The sequence below is a fragment of the Xenopus tropicalis genome, chromosome 3 (genome assembly GCF_000004195.4).
Source record: "Xenopus tropicalis strain Nigerian chromosome 3, UCB_Xtro_10.0, whole genome shotgun sequence".
In the NCBI taxonomy this organism is placed as follows: domain Eukaryota; kingdom Metazoa; phylum Chordata; class Amphibia; order Anura; family Pipidae; genus Xenopus; species Xenopus tropicalis.
In genome coordinates this window covers 67,154,620-67,177,395 of record NC_030679.2, presented here as the reverse complement: position 1 = coordinate 67,177,395, position 22,776 = coordinate 67,154,620, and positions in this window count along the sequence as shown.

Here is a 22,776-nt window from a genome sequence, read left to right as displayed (position 1 = left end):
AATTACTTTTACTTAACATTGTGCACTTCTTAGATGTAATTGTATGCTCATCTTCTTCCTCCCTCGTCATCATGTATATTTGTGTAGCAGGTGCATGGGCATTAGGACCCTCATTCTGGCACATAATCAAGATTTTTGGATGATGCAAAGCTTGCCTTAATAACAGTGCTCACAAAATTCTGCCTGCCAAAACTGAAGGAAAAAAAGATTTATTTAAATCTTGTTATTTTTCTCCACACAGTAGGGCAATATACAGGTAGGCACAGCTGCCTTGCCTAGTCCTCTTTGTTTGAGAAAGAAGACATAGTGGCATATATATGCTATCATTTTACTTTATATTCTTATGTTTATTTAGGTCCAGACTTTTTCTGTTTCTATAAAACTTTGTGATCTGCAATGAATCTTAACAGGTCATGCAGCATGCCTATTTTCTAGGCTAGATTTCAAGACATGAACTGGAAATGATCCAATGGTAGTAGGATCCCCTCAGCACTATGCCCTAACCGAACTTTCATTGTAATGCAACATGATTTTTGTATTTAGCTGGTCCAACAAGAGTTTCCCATGTAGTAAAATATACTAGTAAAAGGTTCTGCATCAGGTTGTCTCTAGGTTCCAAACTCTCACAACAGCAGCCTGGAGAAAAATATTTGCCAGCACTCCAGAGCAGCATTGTAGATATGAGAGAAGAGCATGTAACTGTCTGCAATAAATGTGGAATTAAGTAAATATTTAAGTTTATGAAATATTTTTATTTTTAGCTATATATATATATATATATATATATATATATATATATATATATATATATGGAAATGTATTTGATATTTTTTGATTTTTAATTTATTTCAATAAAACACTGATAAATTATAGAAACATATATGAGTCATTTCCCCATGTGGACAAAACAAACCGATTTAATTGTTCACTATAAATAATTGAAATTTTCACACTCTCAATAAGTAAAAAAATCAGATGGCTTGTGGTTTTTGCAGCTGGTGTTGCGTACTCATATTATGGAGTGTCATATGAAAAATATTTCACTCCCCAAGCCCAAAACAGTCAGCCATTAATGAAACGCAGCAGCACAATGAGATCATATAAAGTATAGATTTCAACAGTCTTACAAGAGCTACTAAAAGAACATGGAAAACTAACATATCAGGTTCTTTAAGCCAGAGCAGGAAATAGGGAATGTCTTCCTGAATTATTTGCTTTAAAACAACTGTAAACCACTGCCTAAAAAAGCAATGATCCAAGTGTTAGCAGACTAAACAATTGCAACTTGGCAAAGAAAAAAACAGTAAATAACTCCAGAAGAACTGCACAGTGATTTGCCTTATACCTCATATGGAATCTGCTTGCTTAAAAAAATAAGCTGTCCCCAGCCTACTGCATCTCAAAAATAATTTTAGAGCTGAGGTTTATCTAATTGCAGAATTGTTTATTTTTTTTTTAAAAGGGCGTTAAACAAAACCATGCTACTCAGCAGCACCAAAGTTAAAACAAAAATGATTGAAATCTCTCTTTTCCCCACTATTATGTTTCTGAAATTGTGCAAATAAACAGTCTGTCCAAATGAAAAATCGCATCCATATTTTTTCTATTTTGCAACCAAGACTACTATTTATTGAACAACTTTCTGATCTGTCAGGGATGGTGCTTGTTTTTCATATTATGGAACAGAAATATAACCCCTTTAATTCTTGCCACTGTACATAACCAAATTATTTTCCAGGGTAGAGGAGGAATCAGTCCAGTCATATACCACAATACAAATTTCATAAGTACAATATAAAGTAAGGAAGGGGAGGTCAAGCCTTCTGCACCTGGAACACATAGCAGCTGTCAAGGGACTCCCAAAGGCTATGGGGGTAACAAATGTCAATGAACAAGTCAAACAGTATCAATAAGTAAAGCAAGATATGTTCTACTGAGAATTACAGAGAAAAGCATTCATCCATTTAGAACAGGTTAGGTCAAGGCAGGAAATGGATATGACAAATCACATACTTGAAGACAAGGGAAATAATCAAATTCCAGGGCCATCAAGTACAGACAAGTAACCGGACAAGTAACCAGAAAGTCTTCAGTTGCTGGAGGTCAACGATATCTCCACTTCAGGAAAGTTCAAATGATTTTTACAATGAATGTATGTAAATGTAAGAGAACTAAGTAGTCTAAAAATCTAGAAGAAGAGAGCATAGAAAATCATTGTCTACTGTAGTTCCAAGACAGGTGTGCAAGAAATAAATTAGAGTTCAGAGTTTTACTGTACAGGAGCTATAGGTAAATGCTTGTGAAAGAATGAACCGCCATTTAGACAAATATAGGAGTGACAAAGAAGTCACACATAGACCTGATCAAAATCAGTTTGTCTTGCTAATATAACAAAACAATATTGCTAATATCTAGCACACAAAAACATGCAAACAGGAATGAAACTAAAGCTTACCCAATTCTATTTAGCTTTAGAACTTTTTGAATTTTTATTTTTAAAATTTAAAACTTTGGGATTTAAAGTATTAAATCTTGTCATTGATTATGTTTTGACATCTTTTAATTGGCAATGAATTAATGACAGGGTTTAACATTTACGTCCAAAAGAAGACCCAGACTTGCCCAAAAGATACATTGTGATCTACCAGTAGGTCTTGAGATGTTTAACAGTAGGTTACAGTATGGCATTGTCAGTGTTTACATTTTTTAAAGCAGTGGCGTGAGAAAATATGTTATCTTTCTATATACAACATAACTTTTTTTTTTACATTTTTCAAGACAGGGTAACTTTTGTGGTGGCATGTTTTTTTTTTACATTGCCTCCATATGTAATAAAAAAAAATGATTTTACAAAGGTGACCAGTAAATGCTACTTGCTGATTGGTTGCTATAGGTGAAGTGTAGCAAACGTTGCTCCTGTTATAACATAACCCCACTGATGTCTTGTTTTACCTCTTGGGCATGAATAAAAAGATTACTGAAGTATTCCAAATCTTTATAACTGTAAAAGTAGTTCTAAACTATGTTTGTGAATAAGATCAGATTTTAAAGATTACAGGTCTAAATTTACCACTATAGCAGTAGACCCAGATGCTTATTTTTGGATGTGGGGAGTAAGGGGGTCCTGAACATAATTTGTCCTCTAACACTATACAATAGTCTTGAATACTGCTAATCTAGAAGCTCTAAACAATCTTTTATTTTATTACACTATACTATGCATTCATGTACTGTGTAAAATTATTTTAGGCAAACATCATTTTTTATTTGCTAGTAACCATTAAAGGAGAAGGAAAGGCTAAGTCACTGGGGGTGCCTAATCATTATACCTTTTACCCTGGGCTGGGGCTTCTGTGAGAAGGAAACCGCACCAGCCCGGGGTAGCTGCGAGCAAGCGTCTACTCTTCCTTCTTCTGTCTTTGCAAAAAAGTCGTCTTTTTCACTCTACTGCACATGTGCCGGCCCTGGGACTCAGAAGACACAAGAAAGAAAGAAGAGGAAACAGTTACTCCGGGTTGGTGCGGTTTTCTCCTAACAGGAGCAACATCCCGGGGTAAAAGGTAAATGATTACAATCACTGGGGGAGCCTAACATTTGGCACCCCCCAGTGATTTTTACCTTTCCTTCTCCTATTAATGTGCATTATTTTTTTTTGTCTATTCTAGGATTTATTTTATTATTGTTATTTTTTAATAACTTGTATTTTATAAGCCTAAAGTATTACCTTTTTTTAAGACTTTACATTTTTATGAATGAAGAATATAGTATATATATATATATATATATATATATATATATATATATATATATATATAAGAGTGTAGGGTCTACTTTGAGCAGGTAACAATGATTATTATCCTGTGTCCCCATCAAAACAATCAGGCTTTAGCTAGATACCGTAATTGGAGCACACAGCTATAATGAACACAATGAAGACACATATCACCTAATGACAAAGCCAACAAATTAAAATGCAGCTAATTTGCAACCAACAATCTATTTGAGACATAAAGAAAAGGAGCATCATTTTGAATGTTATGTTATGTTAATTTCTGTGGTATATGGGTACCTGTAACAATAGCAATTTTCAGGTCATTAGATCCTAATATTTTCCTACAAATTGTGCATAGTTCTGGTAAATATATATATGTAGGTGTAAAGCTTTGCTGTCTATCTGTACATCAGATAGTGTTAGGTTATGCCCCCTTTTAGGTATTCAAAAGGGGGTTATAACCAAGTAGAAGGGCTTTGGATGGTGATGTGGCCAGTTAGCCTTGGAGATCATAACAATTTATGCCAAATTAAAAAAGCAAAATGTGTCAGTAACAAGGATGCCAAAGTCTTCTCAAAAGACTGCATTAATGCACAAACAGTATAGGAAGCAGACTCTATAGAAACAGATTATAGTATCTGCTTTAATATTTGTAGACCTTGCTAAAATTATGGAGGAGAGATAGGAATATTCTTCTTGTATCAGTTACAAACACTTTTTAAAAAATAATACAATGTGGGTGATATATAATTTCCAATCTTTGTTTTACTTCTGTATATAACTTTTACCACATACAGTGTCAGTTTCAAATAATTGTAATTATTTTAATTTCCATCCTGTCAATAACAGAAAATACAATTAAATGAAGCAAAATTATGTGTTATATAAATACAGAATGTCATGGCACAGTGTGTTTTGGTTTAATGACTAAAGGGAAATTACTTTTAGTGGCAGTCTATTTTGGTCCCTCCCTGCATCCACTTGATGATTTGAGTGAGTAGCTGTGTAGTCAATAAATACACGATTTTCCAAAGAAGCACATCTGCAGTGCAAAAGTTACCATAATAAACTAACTTCACTGAAATGTTTGTCTAAGTTCTGCTTGTTATTTTGGGCACAGTGTTTTCCAAGTTTAAAATTGTTCTATAAGTTATTCTTCCAAAAGTGCAATTAAAATGAATAGCATAAAGGCTGGAATATAACTGACATAGGAGTCATTGTCAGAAATGAAACAAAACAAAATGTTGTTGCCAAAAAAAATGTTAAATGATACAAATTACTCAAAACTGCAAAGTCAACAAATATATTGATTTTATTTTTCCAGGCCATATTATGGGAGTGTACTTCACACTGTGTTTGGAAATGTAGAGCAAAACCTGATCATACGCCCAACCTGATACATTTGAAATGTTTTTAGAGCACAGGCCAAAATTCTTGTGTTTAAACAGTATTTCCTTCTTACTGGTTTAACTCTCATATTTAAATAATTTGGTCGCTTTTGCTTACAACTGCTCTGCTAATGAAAGATAAGGGCAAATGTATACATGTGGTCACATAGGAAGGACATGAGAAATGTTAGCATACCTCATCAAAAGGAAAGAATACTATGCCTTTAGAAAAACAAATCTCCAAAATGAATAGGGCTCATAATTATTTGAGACTGGATCTCTAGCAAAGATCCTTTGTGTGTGTATCTTTATATCTAATCATCACATTCAACACTCTTCTACATATTCTACATAGTTTTCAGCCACCAAAACAGCACATGATTAAAAATGAGGAAAAAGATTAATTGCAATCTTTAGCAATGAGCAATTGGGTAATCATTTCATTGCCTCAAATGCTATTACATACTCGTTCCCCTGGGTGTCATTTAACATTAATTGCTAGTATGTGATATTGAAATGTGAAGATATAAAATATTTGGGGCACAATGAGGAAGGTAAGGATGGAAGTATAGACAGAGCAGAGAAAAAAAGAGAAATTTGAGTTTCTATGTTTTTGTCTATCAAACACAGACATGAAAAACAAGTCTTGTACAATATTGCTGAAGAAACCACCAGCACACCCTAGCCTCGTCAGTGCTGTAAGCTCAGTGCTCAGTATGAAGGTCAGCAATCATTCAAATGTAAAATAACAGCACAGTACAGTATTTACAAGTGGGGCAAAAGTCTTGCTTGTTTAATGTGTAAGATGCAAAATTTGGGGGACACCCTTTTGTACCCCTGATGCTTCTCACCATAAAAATCATAGGGGATCTACCCAACTGTAAATGCTTTATTGTAGTGGTATTTTACATTTATAGGACATCTGTGTCGAGACCATGTTTTGGCTACTAGGCAAAATGTTTTTTTTTCATCAAATGTTATTAAATTGTTTGGGAGAAAAACAGAGTTAAAAGTGACTTTTAAAGGTTTAGGGTTTTATGTAATAAAAGGAACTAAGGTTGCCCAGGAGCAGTAACCCATGGCTACCAATCAGCAGGTCTGATTTACTGGTCACCTTTTTAAAAGCAAACATCTTTTCATTTGGTTACTGCTACTGGGCAAACGTAGTGCCTTTTATTACATATGGGGTAAATCTATGTAAAAAAAATGCAGGCGGTACATCAACTCCTTTCTTTAATATCTTATCTTTTAATTTCTTTCTTAAATATCATTAATATAATATCTTATGTTTCTTAGGGAATGCCAAAGATGCACAGGAAGACAACAGGCTATTGCTAGTGACCTTCAGTGTTCAGGGTTTCATGATTATTTTCCTTTTTATAACATAGCTCTTTGATATTTTCCTATTCATATTTGATTTAAGTCCCTTATTTATTGTGTGAATCCATAGGCTCCCATAATGATTATTTTTTTTTAGTAATAGATGCCCACAGGCACATCCTAAATAAGCACACTTATGTAATTAACATGCATTCCTCTGCAGAGAGCCCACAGACATATCTTTGATTGTTTTCTTTAATCTGTTCCCTAAGAAAGCATTCTCCTTGAACCACACAACAGTTTAATGCAGTGCCCATGTTGCCTATATAAGTATTCCCTACATGAAACAGAAAATACACTACTATTTCTGTTTGTTTAAATCTGCCTTTATTCTTACGGTGTCAAGGTAGACCAAAATTCTAAACACCAAATACTCCTACTAGGCTAGATAATTAGAGGGGCATTATGTCTCCTTTTAGTTCAATGAATAGGGCTCCATGTACTTCTTGCCTAATGTTTTCATTAAAAATTAACAATGGGTATTGGTATTCCATATTGCACCATCAACTAATTTTTTAGTGAAACTGCCACAAAAATTTGGTGCAAAAAATTTGCGGAGTGAGGAAAAAGATGCGGTCATGTCAAATAAGTCATCACCATGTCAAATAAGTCACAATCACTTCAAAAAAAGTCATGGTTGCATCAAAAAAGGTTGCGCACATCAAAAAAGTTATGCGGTAGCCACATTTCGTGAATTTTTCGCAAATTTTTCAGCGAAGCAAAATGGTACAGATTTGCTCATCACTATTAAATAGTGATTTGTTTCACTGTCATTTTCAGATTTTGCCCTACAGTAGTGCAAAAAAACACAAAACCCATATATATTTCTTAGTTAAAACAATAGGAAAAAAGTTGGTCCAGCACAATCCCTACCAATGGAATTAATGATAGACATGGGATATTATGCCACTACAAACATTTCTACTGTGACATTATAGTGCATCTTACATATACTGTATAATACAAACATTTATTTCTTCAAAAACTATGCTTTATTAACTAATTCAATTACTCCTTTTTAGGATGATTTTAATTTTAAAACTTATTTCTTTTTGGATAAAGCAGGAATCTTGTCTCAGCTTCCTCATGTCTGTATCCAACAAGACATTAAAATGTATCCTAGATCAATTCACTCGGTCTCTAAGGCATTGCTTGACTTAGAGAAGGAGAGGGGAGAGAACATCCATTTAATTACATTTATTTTTGTAAAAATCCCCTGTTGTATTAATTTATTGTTATACTGTGCAGCGCTGTGTACATAAGTAGTGCTTTATTAATAAAGAAATACATACATACATTTGCATGTACAGTGGAAGGTGCAGCACCGAACACTCAGTACCTCCAAATTTTCATAGGTCACAAATTACTTTACAAAGGTACATGTCCTGGAAATAAATTCTTGATTGCATTGTCCTGTATTAGTTCTTGAAAAAGAGATTCCCTGTGTATAAGATGTGCAGATGCTCATTATTATAATTTTTTTTTTTTTATTATAAGTATATACTCTTGAGGTGTAAGGTGTACAGATGTTATCAGAGAACTTGGCATTGGTCTGTTAGGCTATTAGGATGATATCAGAGGTATGGGACATTTTATTGAGCTCAATCCATGCTGTTTGGGAAGCAAATAGTAGAGGAGTAGAGGTGATGGTGGTTGTGGGGGACGTTGAGGCCACTACTGGCACCGAGGTAGGCCAACAGAATTACCTGTAAAAATAAAGATTGATATAGAAAACATTGTATAACTTTAAAATATAGGTAAACTTAGAATGAAATGAGAAGAGAGGATTTTGGGAATATTATGAGTAGTTACCAGAAAATTGAAGGGTGGGGATAGGTAAAGAGAGAGGGGTGCATGTTTTTAAAAGTGTATAAAAATGTAATCAAAACACATCTCCACTTAAATGTCATGTTATGTAGTGTACAATCTCACATACAGAGAAAGTTGCTTATTATAGACTATATTTACTGCCAAATATTACACATTGACTTTAGAGTAGGTATGTCATGTGCTAGGGAGCTAGGAACAATATGGGGCAGTAAGGCCCATATTCTTTATCTTTGGTGTTTCTGAAAAGTGATCCTAATTTTAAAGAGAAAGTAATGAAAAAGCCAAATGAAAAAGTTTAATGCACATTAAAATATAACATTTCCTTACCCTGCACTTAATATAAGTAATGTTATCCCTTACCCTGCATTTGCTTCAGAGCTCTTTTATAGTTAATGTAAAGTCACAACAGTCATGGGGACTGGAATTCAAAGTTCAGAAGACTTTTAGGGTCATAATTTGTATAGCAGAAACCAGACAAGATATTTGTAATACAATGGTTTTATTGCATAAATAAAGATAAACCATGTTTTTTTCCAGAGTCTGTGCAAACAGACAATAAAGTTAAAATATTCACTCCCTCTATCGTGACTGGCTTTTTAAGCAAACATACAGTATTTTTGCAAAACTTTCTTATTGCTGAGAACAGGAGATTATTAAGCAGCACAGATGTACTGTATTTATGCTTAACATATTATAATTCTAGCTCTTTGAAAGCTACAGTAGTTTCACTTTAGCACAAGCAAATAAAGAAGAAGCACGGGACTTCTTATTAATAGTATTACTCTAGGTAGGGAAAATGCAACTAATAGTTAAATTCAACCCTTAGTATAATAATTAACATTAAAGAGAAGGGACTTGAATATCCTCCCATGGGTGGAGGGGACATTTTTACATAGTTACGTTGTATTGAAAAAGACCAAAGTCCATCAAGTTCAACCCTTCCAAGTAAACACAGCAGCACACACAAACCTATACTGACCTATCTATACACTCACATACATAAACTATATATACCAACATCAATACTAATTGTATATTTCAGTATCACAATAGCCTTTGATATTATGTCTGTTCAAGAAATCATCCAAGGCATTCTTAAAGGCATCAACAGTATCTGCCATCACTCAGAAGGGCATTCTACAACCTGTCTGCACTCAACATAAAAAAACACCTACGCTGTTTCAAATGTTCTCTAATCTAAAAGGGTGCGGATCATTTTTATGGGAAAATAGAACACCCCCTATGTGCCTATAATCCCCTCTAATGTACTTGTACAAATAAATCATGTCCTGTCGCAAGCATTTTTTTTTTTTACAGAAACCACCCCAACCTTGACATTCTAACCTCATAGTTTAAATCTTCCATCCCTTTTACCAGTTTAGTTGCACTCTCTCCAGCTCATTAATCTCCTTCTTAAGGACTGGAGCCCAAAACTGCACTGCATACTCAAGGTGAGGCCTTACCAGGGACCTATAAAGAGGAAAAATTATGTTTTCATTTATTGAGTTAATGCCCTTTTTTATACAAGACAGCACTTTATTTGCTTTAGTAGCCACAGAATGACACTGCCTGGAATTAGACAACTTGTTATCTACAAAAAAAACCCTAGATCCTTCTCAATTAAGGATACCCCCAACACACTATCATTTAGTATATAACTCACATTTATATTATTTCTACCAAAGTGCATAAGTTTACACTTTTCAACAGTGAACCTCATTTTCTATTTTGCTGCCCAGTTCCTGCTTAGAACTTATAGTTTTGCATAATTTAGAATCATCTGAAAAAAATATAAACAGTGCTTTTAATGCCCACCTCCAGGTCATTAATAAACAGATTAAAAAGCAAAAGATCAAGGACTGACACTTGTGGTACTCCCACTACCTTGGGATGAATACAATCTGGTCCTGGAACTTTGCTTACCTTTACATGTTCAAGTCTCTTTTACATTTCTTGCTGAGTGACCCATGGATCAGTAGTTATATTACTAGAACTGGGTCTATCTTACGTTTATTGCATGCTTTTTTGCATTAAAAAGCATGCGATAAATAAGTACCGATTCATCAAAGTCATTTCGCATGCGTTAATCCGCATATCGCAAAATTTTTACCGCATGCTATAAATAGCACTCGTTTTATCGACCTTTAGTGAATTGGCCCCCATGTATGTTATTACAGGCACACAAAGGCACACAGGGCAGCCCTGTGAAAATTCAAGACATTGACCTACATTACTTTTTATGCAAATCAGTGGAAACCATTGATCCAGCAGCATAAAGTATATTTTGTGAAAGCACTTGCTGGGCTACTAAAATATTCGTGAGCCAAAGGGTATTATGTAATATAAGGTGCAACATCTAGAAAAAATCTAACTGGTATTAGTACTGAGATTAGTTGGCCCCTGCATCGTTAAAAGCTAAGATTCAGGCTTTAAGCCCCTGCATTATTCACATCTGTAAGACCCTGCAATGATGACACCTCAGACTGTAGGCGCCCACATTGTTCACAACTCCAACAGACTGTAGGCATTCATTAGTGATGAGTGAATCTGTCCTGGCTTGGTTTGCTGAAAAATGAGTGAATCTTTGAAAAGAAAAGGGAAACAGCGAAAAATTTGTGAACTGTCAAAAATGACGAGCAGAAAAAAAATTGTCTTGCACGTCAAAAAAATTGTTGTGCATGTCGATTTTTCGACGTGCTCAACAATTTTTTTCAAGACACGTAATTTTTTTACATGCGCAACAATTTTTTTTGACACTTGTGACAATTTTTTGGCCGCGTGATGGATTTTTCAGCAGCTAATTTTTGCGCCCGTTTCGCTAAAAAATTCACCATTGGTGAAACGTGGAAATTTGCCACAAATCTATGCCTTCACTACTGTTCATCTTAGAGCGGTCCTGATAGGTTTCCCTGACTCCTGCCGTACTTTGCCTGCATGTGCCCTATATTGCCTGTATGTGCCATACTCTGCCTGTCCTGCTCTACCTGTGGGAGGGGAATCTGGTTGGGGTTTGTTAGCATTTGGAAATAGTTATTATATATTCTGGGGGTTGCTGCGCTATTCACATGGTAGGATAAGGCATATGGATTTAAGGTTATGTCTAAATTTCACATATGAGTGATGGGTGATATCCCTGCAGTGAGAACCAAATATTTGGTTTTTAGTGTGCTACCACTAATAATGTGGATATGGTCTGAAAAGTTCTTGTGATAACATGGGTGTGGTTTAAAGTAGTGGTCAACACTGGCTTCCATCATCAGCCCTCTACAAGGTACTGTAGGTCAAAATTCACTGACCTATAGTCAGCAGGCAGCCCTAATTGGTTATCTATTAAATAACTTATTGGTTACTATGGGTTACTGTACCTGGGCAAATGTATTTCATAAGCGGCAAGTGTTCGAATTACTTCTTGTATCATTGCTTCATGGAACATTCTTAAAGGAACAGTAACACCAAAAAATGAAAGTGTTTTAAAGTAATTAAAATATAATGTACAGTTGCCCTGCGCTGGTAAAACTGGTAAGTTTGCAACAGAAACGCTACTATAGTTTATATAAATGAGCTGCTATGTCAACACGGGGGCAGCCATTGAAGCTGGGAAAAATGAGAAAAGGCACGGCACATAGCAGATAACAGATAAGCTTTGTAGAATATAATTGGATTGTATCTGTTATCTGCTAAGTAACCTGTGCCTTTTCTCCTGTAAATGGCTGCCCCCGTGGCTTCACAGAAGCTTTATTATATAAACTATAGTAGTCTTTCTAAGGAAAACACACCAGTTGTACCAGTACAGGGCAGCATTACATTATATAGTAATTACTTTTATACACTTTCATTTTTTGGTGTTACTGTCCCTTTAAAAGGTGACATTGCTCCCTTCTATCCACTGGGAAAAATAGATAACAGAGGTGTGAAGGTTTGGTTTAAAATGGATTACAGAGGACATGTCAAAAAAACAAAAATGTTTTATATAATATAAATATTGATGATATTTGATCACAATAATCTGAATAAAAATTCTATATATGCCACATGGCTCCTTTAAATCATCTTTTTTTCTACCTGTTGGAAAAATCTGCTAATTAAAAAAATTCTAGTTATTTGTGGCCATTGTATAATAAATGAATAACATGCATTTAGCTGTTTATAAAGTCCAGAAAGATTCATTAAATGTTCAGTGAAATTAAGTGAAAGTCAATTGATAAGAATAATGCTCCCATAAGACCTTGTATCTATCCAGCAGTAATGGAATTTAGTCTCAGCTTTGTATTATATACCATATTCACAAATTAATTAATTGTTTCTTTCCAATACAAATTATTTTTGAATCAACAGCATATTACAAAGCCCTAAATACTATCACCTCAAAAAGTGCAGGATCTCTTGTCACAGTTGTCATTAGAAATGAAGAGTCATCACTGCAATTAAAAATACATTTCAAGGGGTAAATCTGAACAGGATGAAAGAGAGCGCATCTGCATGTCACACCATGTGGCAATGTGTTTAACTAAGTCTAAGTCATGCTCCAAGTTTTGAAACTTCAAACAAATGAAATACCACAACATTCATAAAACAGAGCTGAGCTACTGGGAGTAAGGAAAAAAATACAAAAAGGTAGCAGACCTCAATAGCAGATGGTAAAATTAACATTTCAACAGTTCTTGTCTTTCATCTCAGTCTCCATAGTACATCTTTTCTAGAAAAACTACGATTTTAGGTTTAGAAAGATGCAGAATTACATAAAACATCTGGAATACGGGACAAGAAATATTGGCTTATTATCCCAGATAGACCCTATCTATGAAAAATTGAAAAGTACTGTTTTGGTAGTTTTAATCTCTAGAGTTCCTCGAGATATGTTATGAAAACATCATATTGGTAATTTATATTAGAAGGAACACCTGCTGATGAAAGCAAATATTCTCTCTTATAAACCAAGATATTTCTTCATTTTTATTTTCACAGAAAAATAATTATCAAAATAGGCCTATATGTCTGTATGGTATATATATATATATATATATATATATATATATATATATATATATATATATATATATATATATATATATAAACACATCTAAACACATACATATATTTCAGTACATTTTAATTGCTTTAATGCTTGGTTTATTGTTTTAATTAGGGGTCAAAGAGGTAATCACATTTTATTTTACATAAAGTAAACAAAAAAAGTTTTAAAGTCTGGAAAAAAATTAAGGGAAATGTCTTCTTCAGAGAATATGTAGAGGGCTGTACTACACTGAGTCTCAAATGGCATTATCTGTTTCTTGCTCATTTCAGTTAATTAAATAGGTCATTCCTTTTAAAAAATTGATTTTCAATTGACAAATGTGTGGTTTAAATGTAGGGCTGTAATGGCCCATATTGGCCCTTAGCCTATGTTGGACTGGCTGTAGTAGTAGCAGTTTATTTCATAGTTTTGTCTCCTATACTATTTCATCCATGTTAATTCATAACATCTATTTTTCATGACAGGTGTACTGTAATGAAAGTTCTTGAGTTATTTGCCAATAATGTTATATTTATTGATATATATCTGGATTAAACATTCACATACTCTACCTAGCTTTAAGGTACATATTTCTCCTTTGTAGGTCTTCAGAATAACAATAAGGCCTTACAGCCATGGTTTGGCATTAGCTTTACACAGCAGCTTCCCTTAAGAACATTATGTCCCTGTTGTGTTTTGCACAGACTGCCCGCTTGCATGGCTGCTCGGGCTTTGATAGGAGTTATTATAGGCCCCTTGGATCAGTATTTTCATGGAGCAAACTCTGATCTTAGTACAGTATAATTAATTGGTTAGAAGTTAAAAAAATTGGTTAGAAGTCAAAACTTCCAACATGATGTACCCACACTTCTGTGTAGATACCCAGCACCCATCTCAGTGCTTTGTGTCTGAGCTTTCAGAAGGAGACAGTGCTACACATTAGAACTGCTTTCAGGTAAGCAATTGTTTCTCCTACCCCCATGTAACTGTAGGAGTCCCAAGCCAGACTTGGATTTTTAACTAATGAGTGCTATTCTGATATCTACTACTTTTAGCAATACAGGTGTCAGGGAGCTGCTTATTGGCTGCTAGGAGGGGTGATATCACTCCAACTTGCAGTGCAGTAGTAAAGTGTGACTGTTTATCAGAGCACAAGTCACATGACTGTAGCACTCTGGAAAATGAAGAATATGGCTAGCCTCATGTGAAATTTCAAAGTTAAATAAAAACAAATCTGACCTTCAATGCAGGAAACTGCTGGAGAAGCTTTATTAACTGATGCTTTTTGAGAAAAACATGTTTTCCAATTACAGTATTCCTTTAACCCAGGGGTGTCGAACTCAATCAGAGAAGGGGCCAAAATCTAAAATCCGAGATCCGAGATCACAAGCCTCCTATGTCACCGCGGTCACCTATGACAGCGCGGTGCGGGCCACATTGCAAGGCCTGGCGGGCCGGATTTGGCCCGCGGGCCTTGTGTTTGACATGTGTGCTTTAACCACTTCAAACCAGGCCTAACCCCTTGCTATCAACGAGATAAAGACAGCAAAGAATTTAAGATGTGAAAAATGATGTTACATTCTATATATAAAGCAGTGGCGCATTTTTAATCTGATTCCTTTTCTTTATAGCAGTATTTTACATTCAGGTAGACACAGCTTTAATTTTACATGGTATAATATGGTGCTATCTTGCAACATTTTGGTGTAGTCAAACAATGTTTTGTACACCTTTATAATGGCTGAATAGTCTTTATTCAGCATTTTACATCCATTTTGCATTTTAGCTAATTTTAGCAAATGATTTTCACTTGAAAATACAAAATGCATTTTCTTTATTGATAATAGAAAAGAGAAAAACAACAATGCACAGTAAAAATACAAACTCAGTGGTCAATTATAAATAAGAAATTAAAACGTATCTATAATTCGAAGCTTTTGCTAATTCTAATGTTTTATTAATTGTAATGTTTTATTAATTGTAAATATAAATAAAACTAATAACTAGCATTGCTGCAGTACTTTAAAGACAAATTAATCAGATAGGTGAATATTGTTGCCACGGTTCTGTAAGCTTTAAAAGTCAATAAAGTGTTATATGAACTTAATCTAGGAAGGATAAATAGTAACCTCTAATGAATCCTGTATATGGCAGTAGTTAAATCAGCGGAACATCATCCTGGCAGTGTCATGGCATTTGGCTTCTGGAATTTGTACTCCATCAAGTAAAATACTTTTGTGGCACGTTTGAAATAACAATAGCTGGAATGCGCTTTCAGTTGGTGGCTGTCATTAGGAATTTGCAACATGTTCTGATAGCTAATGAGGGTGTCATGTGACACTCACTCATGTACCTTGCACCACAGGGGGCAATTTGAGACGTATAAAACAAAGTCAAGCAGGCACATTAAATAAATGAGAACCTGTTATTTTTAAAGCAACATACTGTAGTTCAAACACTTTTTAACATTATTTTGTTTTGATAACCATTCTAATTTCATAATATTAAACCTTTAATGATTAATGTAACTTTACCAACCTAAATGTTGAAAAATTATACTTGTTAACCCCTTGGGTTTTCATAAGGAACCACATCAAAGTTAGCAATCAAAAATTTTAATTTTTAAACAACAAATACATTTTTTACTTTAACAGTTATGTACATAAAAAATAATTTTGTCCTATCATGATCTGGTTGGTAGCTGTGGATAGATATTGGGTGTGGGTGGCCAGTATTCAGCTCTGCTCCTGTCATGTTTAACAAGTGCCCTGTAGTGATGCAAAGGTCAATTTGTCAATATAAGGTTTCATTATATAACTGGTGTTGAGCAAAAATTTTTGCCAGATATGGATTCAGATATGGATTTCACTATGACTTCAATGCCTTTCATTTATCTTTAATACCAAGGTCTTAAACCATTCTAAGGTTATATAATGTGGACAACATAACATTAAGAATTATATCATGTTAGTTTTTTTTAGCTTAAGAATTTCTGCAGACACTGGTTTAAGAATGTAAACTGGCCAACCAAATGAAAATGAAAATATTGCATTCACAGAGACTTATATACAAATATACTACGAACAGAGCACATGTCCATAGAAATACATATTATACTATGCAAGAACCATGAATAACCTGCAAAATATCTACTTATAAAGGGTGCTTAGTGATGTCATTACATATAATCATTAGAGAATGGCATATATATATAAGAATCATCAGGCTACTTTAAACACATTTAAGAATCTTAAGAATAGAATTACAATGCTGCTAGCACGGATTCATGCTAACTTTGTTATTAGCAAGTAAAATCTACTGTTTTGCCAGATTTTGACTTGATGCAAACTAAATGGGGTTTGCATTAAAGTCAATAGGCACACACTGGTAACCTATTGACGCAGCCACAGTGGGTGCCCTAAAGCTAAAATCAGGTCTAGGGTGGTAGTAGTTCCAGAGTTCCTAGTACAGCTGCACACCATCCATCAGAAGAGGATGGACACATTGGCAAACATGTGGAAAAGCAGGAATGTGTTTGGATGCAAGCACCTTACTAAATTGTGTCAATATGCACTACATGCTGAATAAAAACCTTTAAGAATGACATTACAGAAAATGCTATTCCCATATTTCAGTCCTTTCTGGATAATGGATTTCCAAATAATAGATCCAATACCTGTAGTTTGTTCTGTTTATCTGAGACCTTAATATATACTTCTACCTTCTTTCCCTAAAGGAAAATTAGCAAATTTGTGGGGTTCAGAAAGTGAACAATCTTATTTTAGTTACTATGATCATTTTTTTTAATAACAAAACACTAGTGATGAGCGAAATTTTTCAGCTGGCATGGATTCATGTGGATTTGCGGCAATAAATTGTCATGCACGGCAAAAAAAATTGTTGCATGGCAATAAAAAAATGATGCGTGTGTCATTATTTTGATGTGCACATAAAAACTCAAATTGTCTGCGTTTTTCGCCATTTTAGTAGAAGAAAAATGAAGCAAAAGAAAAAGAGGGGAGCACTCACCAGGATAGCCCACTAAAGTAAGTTAATTCGTGCTACCACGCTACGCTGCCCCCGATTGGGGTCAGAGCATATTCACCTCTTGGCTTAACGCGTTTCGTTAAGCCAAGTAGAAGAAAAATGGAAATTTTATGGCAAAGCAAAACAGGACAGATTCGCTCATCACTACAAAGCACACCTTATTGACTCAGTGCAGTTATATTGGAGCTTTAGGTAACTTCATTGTGATAACTGAGCATTTGCTTGGACTATAGCTGGAGCTTGTACTAGAAATTCAAGTTTGGACTGCAGGGTACACATGGACAGTTGTAACTTCTGTAGACATGATTGGCAGTGCATTCACTTAACTCGTTGGACTGGGACTCTGTACTGCATCATAATCAAAATGCAAATAATCACTATTTTTTAGGGGATATGTTTAAATCTAGAGCCCAGTAAATTAGTATACTTGTTTTTCATTTATGTTGGCAATATGAAACAGACAGTTTTTCATTTGTTTTTTTTTTTTCCATCAAATACAATTGCTTAATTTTGAAATCATCAACGACTTACGCAGGAAAGAAAAATGAGAACTCATCTGATATAAACACAATTATTTGGTGCATTTTCAAAATAATTACATTCTTACTTAATTTTACATACCTGCATATTTTAAACAAATTGAAGTGTCTTAATCAAAGCATGGAAGATATTAAATATGGTAATCTTTATAGTTTATAGTAATTCCGTATTTTTTATTAATTTGACACAGATACACTTACAATTCCAATGTTTCAACCCTGCAACACATTCAATGCAATTAAAAACGGTTATGAAAGAGTGTGGGCTTCTTTGTGAAGGAAGAAATCATTCTTCTGATTAACATGCAAACGAGCTCACGCTGGCAGAATAGATTGGGGTTTTAAAACCCCAATTACTTTAGTGTGATTATCTATTTACCAGTACACAGGCTGTTTTAATTCCTGATAAAATACATTTTCTGCTTACATATCTAGGCAAGCATTTTTTTTTTAATATTTACCAACAGAATAATGTATTCAGCTGAAAGCCTGTCCTTTTTACACAATCTCTGTAAGTGCAAGCACTCTCTGCATATTGTCTTTAAAACATAAGATGAAGATAAGGAAGGAAATTAAAGCTAAATTGAAGTATAACAATATTCAGTACTTGGAACGCAGGATTTTTGTGACTGCCACACAAAAATTAATGTATTTATATAAAATAACTATAATGTATTTGCAAACTTTGTGGATATTTTATGTTATGTTGTTTTAAGTTGGACTGCTCTGCAATCTTTAACTTGTGTGATCTTGAAATCTATATATTTCTGAACAATAAAAAGAACCTGTTTAAACAAACAGAAAACACAAGCCCAGAGTGGAACTAGGAAGCATTGATTTATGCTCACTTTAGTCTGCATTTGTACATATTTTTCCCCATTTTTTTTCCTTTAGACTTCTAAAGAAAATTATAATGCTTTAATGACAGGAACCACAGTAATGGAAAAAGGTCACCTTCTCTTGAACACCTTCTGTTTTAAACCATTATACATAAAGACATTTGAGAAAGCAAAAAAATTAAAAGCCAGCCTTTGTGCAACCCATTACTGAAATATTATAGAAGAATAATCTATATAAAATGTAATGGAATAAGAGATTCTTTTGGATCGAAATTAACTGCAGCCATAGAAACGCTTTTATACTTATTATGTATCTGCATGTTGATGCAATTATTAAAAGAACACCTGACAGCAAACTTATTTAATTGAATTAACAAGGGTTGAAGTGAGGTTTGCAGATTTCAGGTTGTGAAAAACACCTATTCCTTTGTGTATTATGTCCAAACAGGAGATTTCCAAAGACAGACTGACAATTTGCAATTCTCACACTGGTTTAACATGACACTTACATAGATATAATTGGACAATTACACAACACCTAGCCCAACACTGTATTTGTTTTCAAACTGAAATGAATAGCACAAGGGCAAAAAAGACAGAAATAATTGCACTTTTAAAGAAATACAAATAGATAAGAAGCATGGCCATAGGTCATTGAGGGGTGTACATTAGCATAAATAAATCATTGATCCTAGAGTTATCCAAATCATCCCACGTATGTGTACAAACAGTACTAGTATACAAAGGTACACCTGTATTACATGGCCCCAGGAGATGCCAAGGTGACCTGGTGAAAGATAGATAAGCCTCACAACTTGTTCTAACATTGTGTAACCCAGTGATCCCCAACCAGTGGTTCGCGAGCAACATGTTGCTCCCCAACCTCTTGGATGTTGCTCCCAGTGGCCTCAAAGCAGGTGCTTATTCTTGAATTTCTGGCTTGGAGGCAAGGTTGTTTGCATAAAACCCAATGTAATTGCCAAACAGAGCCTTCTATAGGCTTCCAGTTCACATAGGGGCTACCAAATAGCCAATTATGGCTCTCATTTGCATGCCCAGAAACTTTTTCCATGCTTGTGTTGCTCCCCAGCACTTTTTCCTTTTGAACGTGGCTTACAGGTATAAAAGGTTGGGGATCCCCGGTGTAACCCCTTTTTGGCTGTAAATCAGTGAAACCCAGGCTAGTGTAGGTATTAGAGCACAGGGTACATGTGACTCTTTTAAACTCACTGTAGCTGTGTGCAGTGCAGATTAGCTAAAATGGATGCCAGAAGGTTCTTGCAGTTGAACTATAGACAGATTTATTGTCAAAGACAAATGGATATGCAGGGTTATACTCACAATGCAGATACAGATGTTAATTAATTGTAGTACTCTGAGGACAACAAGAGAGGATGCCACCGGTTTATCCCACCTCCTTTTAGAGTCTGGGCAGGGTAAATGCACATGGTCAGCTTGACACCCCTTTGGAAGCAGTCAGGATACATACCTCAGTCCTCAGGTTGATAACCTCTAGCTTAAAGAGTCCTACAGCCGACTGTGGAACAGGGTTGAGATACTGCCTGTCTCCTGTGTCTTAAACCGTGGCCCTTAAACCATGACTCTAACTGGTCCTCGTTCATGGGGTTCCTGTCCCCGACTTCACTAGAGTATAGGGGGTACTCCAGGGCAATAAAGCTTTAGTGGGGCCTATTCTGATTCCAGGCTCAGTGGACCTTCACCTGAGACACAGAGGCAGCCAAAGAGGAAGCCACACCTCCTTGCTAATCACTATATTGGAGTGCAATGGGTGTGAGTTTATGAAATACTTAAGGCAAGGGGTAGAAAGAAGGTAACAATTAGACACTACCTGTATTTTAAAAAAGTTACTAAGTTTTCTGTTTTAGGTTTTGGTCTTCTTTTAATGGGGGTGATATTCACAGAATACACCAATGGCCCCTAGAAAATCTGGAAAGGAGATATAACATCAAATCTTCCTTGCTCTGGTTCCTACTAGTAAAGAGAAACAGTTCTTGGGCATACATTGAGACTATAATGGATATTTAGGTATTTTTTTACTAATGTGTGTTATTGTAGCTTTTGAGGTCAGTGTGTATGAATGCATGAGTGCGCTTATATAACCTAACCATTTTTCCTACATACAACCCAAACATGCTGAGTGTGTTTTTGCAATGGAAACAAGTTAACTTAAATAAATAATGAAATACACAAACAACTGAAAGAGATTTGGCAAACATAATATTACAAATCTAGTATAGTTTAGTACAGTGCTGTCCAACTGGCGGCCCGCGACCCCCCTCTGTGTGGCCCCCCACCTGTCTGGCTGCTTTGATGGCTTACTCTTGTGTAAGGTTTAAATTGTAACAGTACTGTGATTAACTGCCCCCCCTGCATGGTTCTCACCTCAGATTCAGGCTATAATCAGGCTGTATTGTTTAAAAATGTTTTGTTCACACCTTTTAATCTCTGCATTGTTCACCCCCTGCAGTGTTCACACCTCAGGCTCAGGCTGTAATCACCCCCATTGTTCCCCTGTTCACACCTCAGGAGCAGTAGAAACCCACAAATAATCCCTGCATACTACAAAAAGAACATATACTGAGGTGGTACTGCAATTAAAAAGTTTTTTAATATATAGTTATTGTGTAGACTGTAGGAGCAGTGCCAACATTGTGTCACTGTAGGCTGCCTGTGTGTGCCATACACACAGGCAGCATAGGGCAAGCAAAGTATGGCACACACAGGCAGAGTAGGGCAGGCAGAGTATGGCACACACAGGCCAAGTTTGGCACAAACCAGCCAAGAATGGCACACACAGTGAAAGTATGGCACACGCAGGCAGGGTAGGGAAGGCAGAATATGGCACACACAGGCAGGGTAGGGAAGGCAGAGTATGGCACACACAGGCAGGGTAGGGCAGGCAGAGTATGGCACACACAAAGGCAGGGTAGGGCGGCAGAGTATGGCAGGTTTTTGCTGTACTACAACCATTAATATGGGTATGGTCATGTGATAACATGGGTGTGGTTTTAAGTGGGTGCGGTTTCAAAAAGGGGAGTGGTCAAAACTGGCTTCCATTATCGGCCCTCCACCACGTAGGTCGGAAAAAGTCCGGCCCTCGGTACAACAGAAGTTGGACAGCACTGGTTTAGTAGATACTTTATAACAGTGATCATTCCCTGTCTGTTTTATTTAACAACATAATAGGTTCAAGTACACAGGCTCCTTGGGTGCTGCAATTGTAAATGAGCCCCAATATGTATTAATGATCATACTTAATTGTATATTCCAATATACATACTATGTTCTGTTTAGTTTTATTCTAGCAAACTGATGCATGGGTCACTTTGGAGAAAATTCAAATGAGACTTCAACATGTAAATGTAAACAAAGGTCCAGGACTGGATGGTATTCATCCCAGGGTACAATGGGAGAGCTTGGCTCTATGATTATCACACCTCTTCACTTAATTTTTCAGAATTTATTGAGATCTGGCATGGTGTTGAGGGACTGGCAAATTGCTAATGTGATGGTGCTATTCAAGAAGAGATCCCATTCTCAGTGTGAAAACTATAGGCCTGTTAGTCTGACATCAGTGGAATGAAAGCTTCTGGGGGGTAATAAAGTATAAGACACTTGATTACATTGTAAATTACAATACTATGAGTTTGTCTGAGCATGGTTTTATGCATAGCAGATCTTGCCAAACTAATTTAATTGTCATTTATAAGGAGGTGAGCAGGAACCATGACTCTGGGATGGCAGCGGGTTGCAATCTACTTAGACTTTCCTAAAGCTTTTGAAAACAGTATATTTGGCCTGGAACATAACATTTGTACTTGGATAGAGAACTGGTTGAAGGATAGATTTAGAGTGGTAAACAGAGCATTTTCTTATTGACCGGTGTTGTTATTGGAGTGCCGCAGGGGTCTATCCTTGATCCTTTGCTTTTGAACTTGTTAACTAA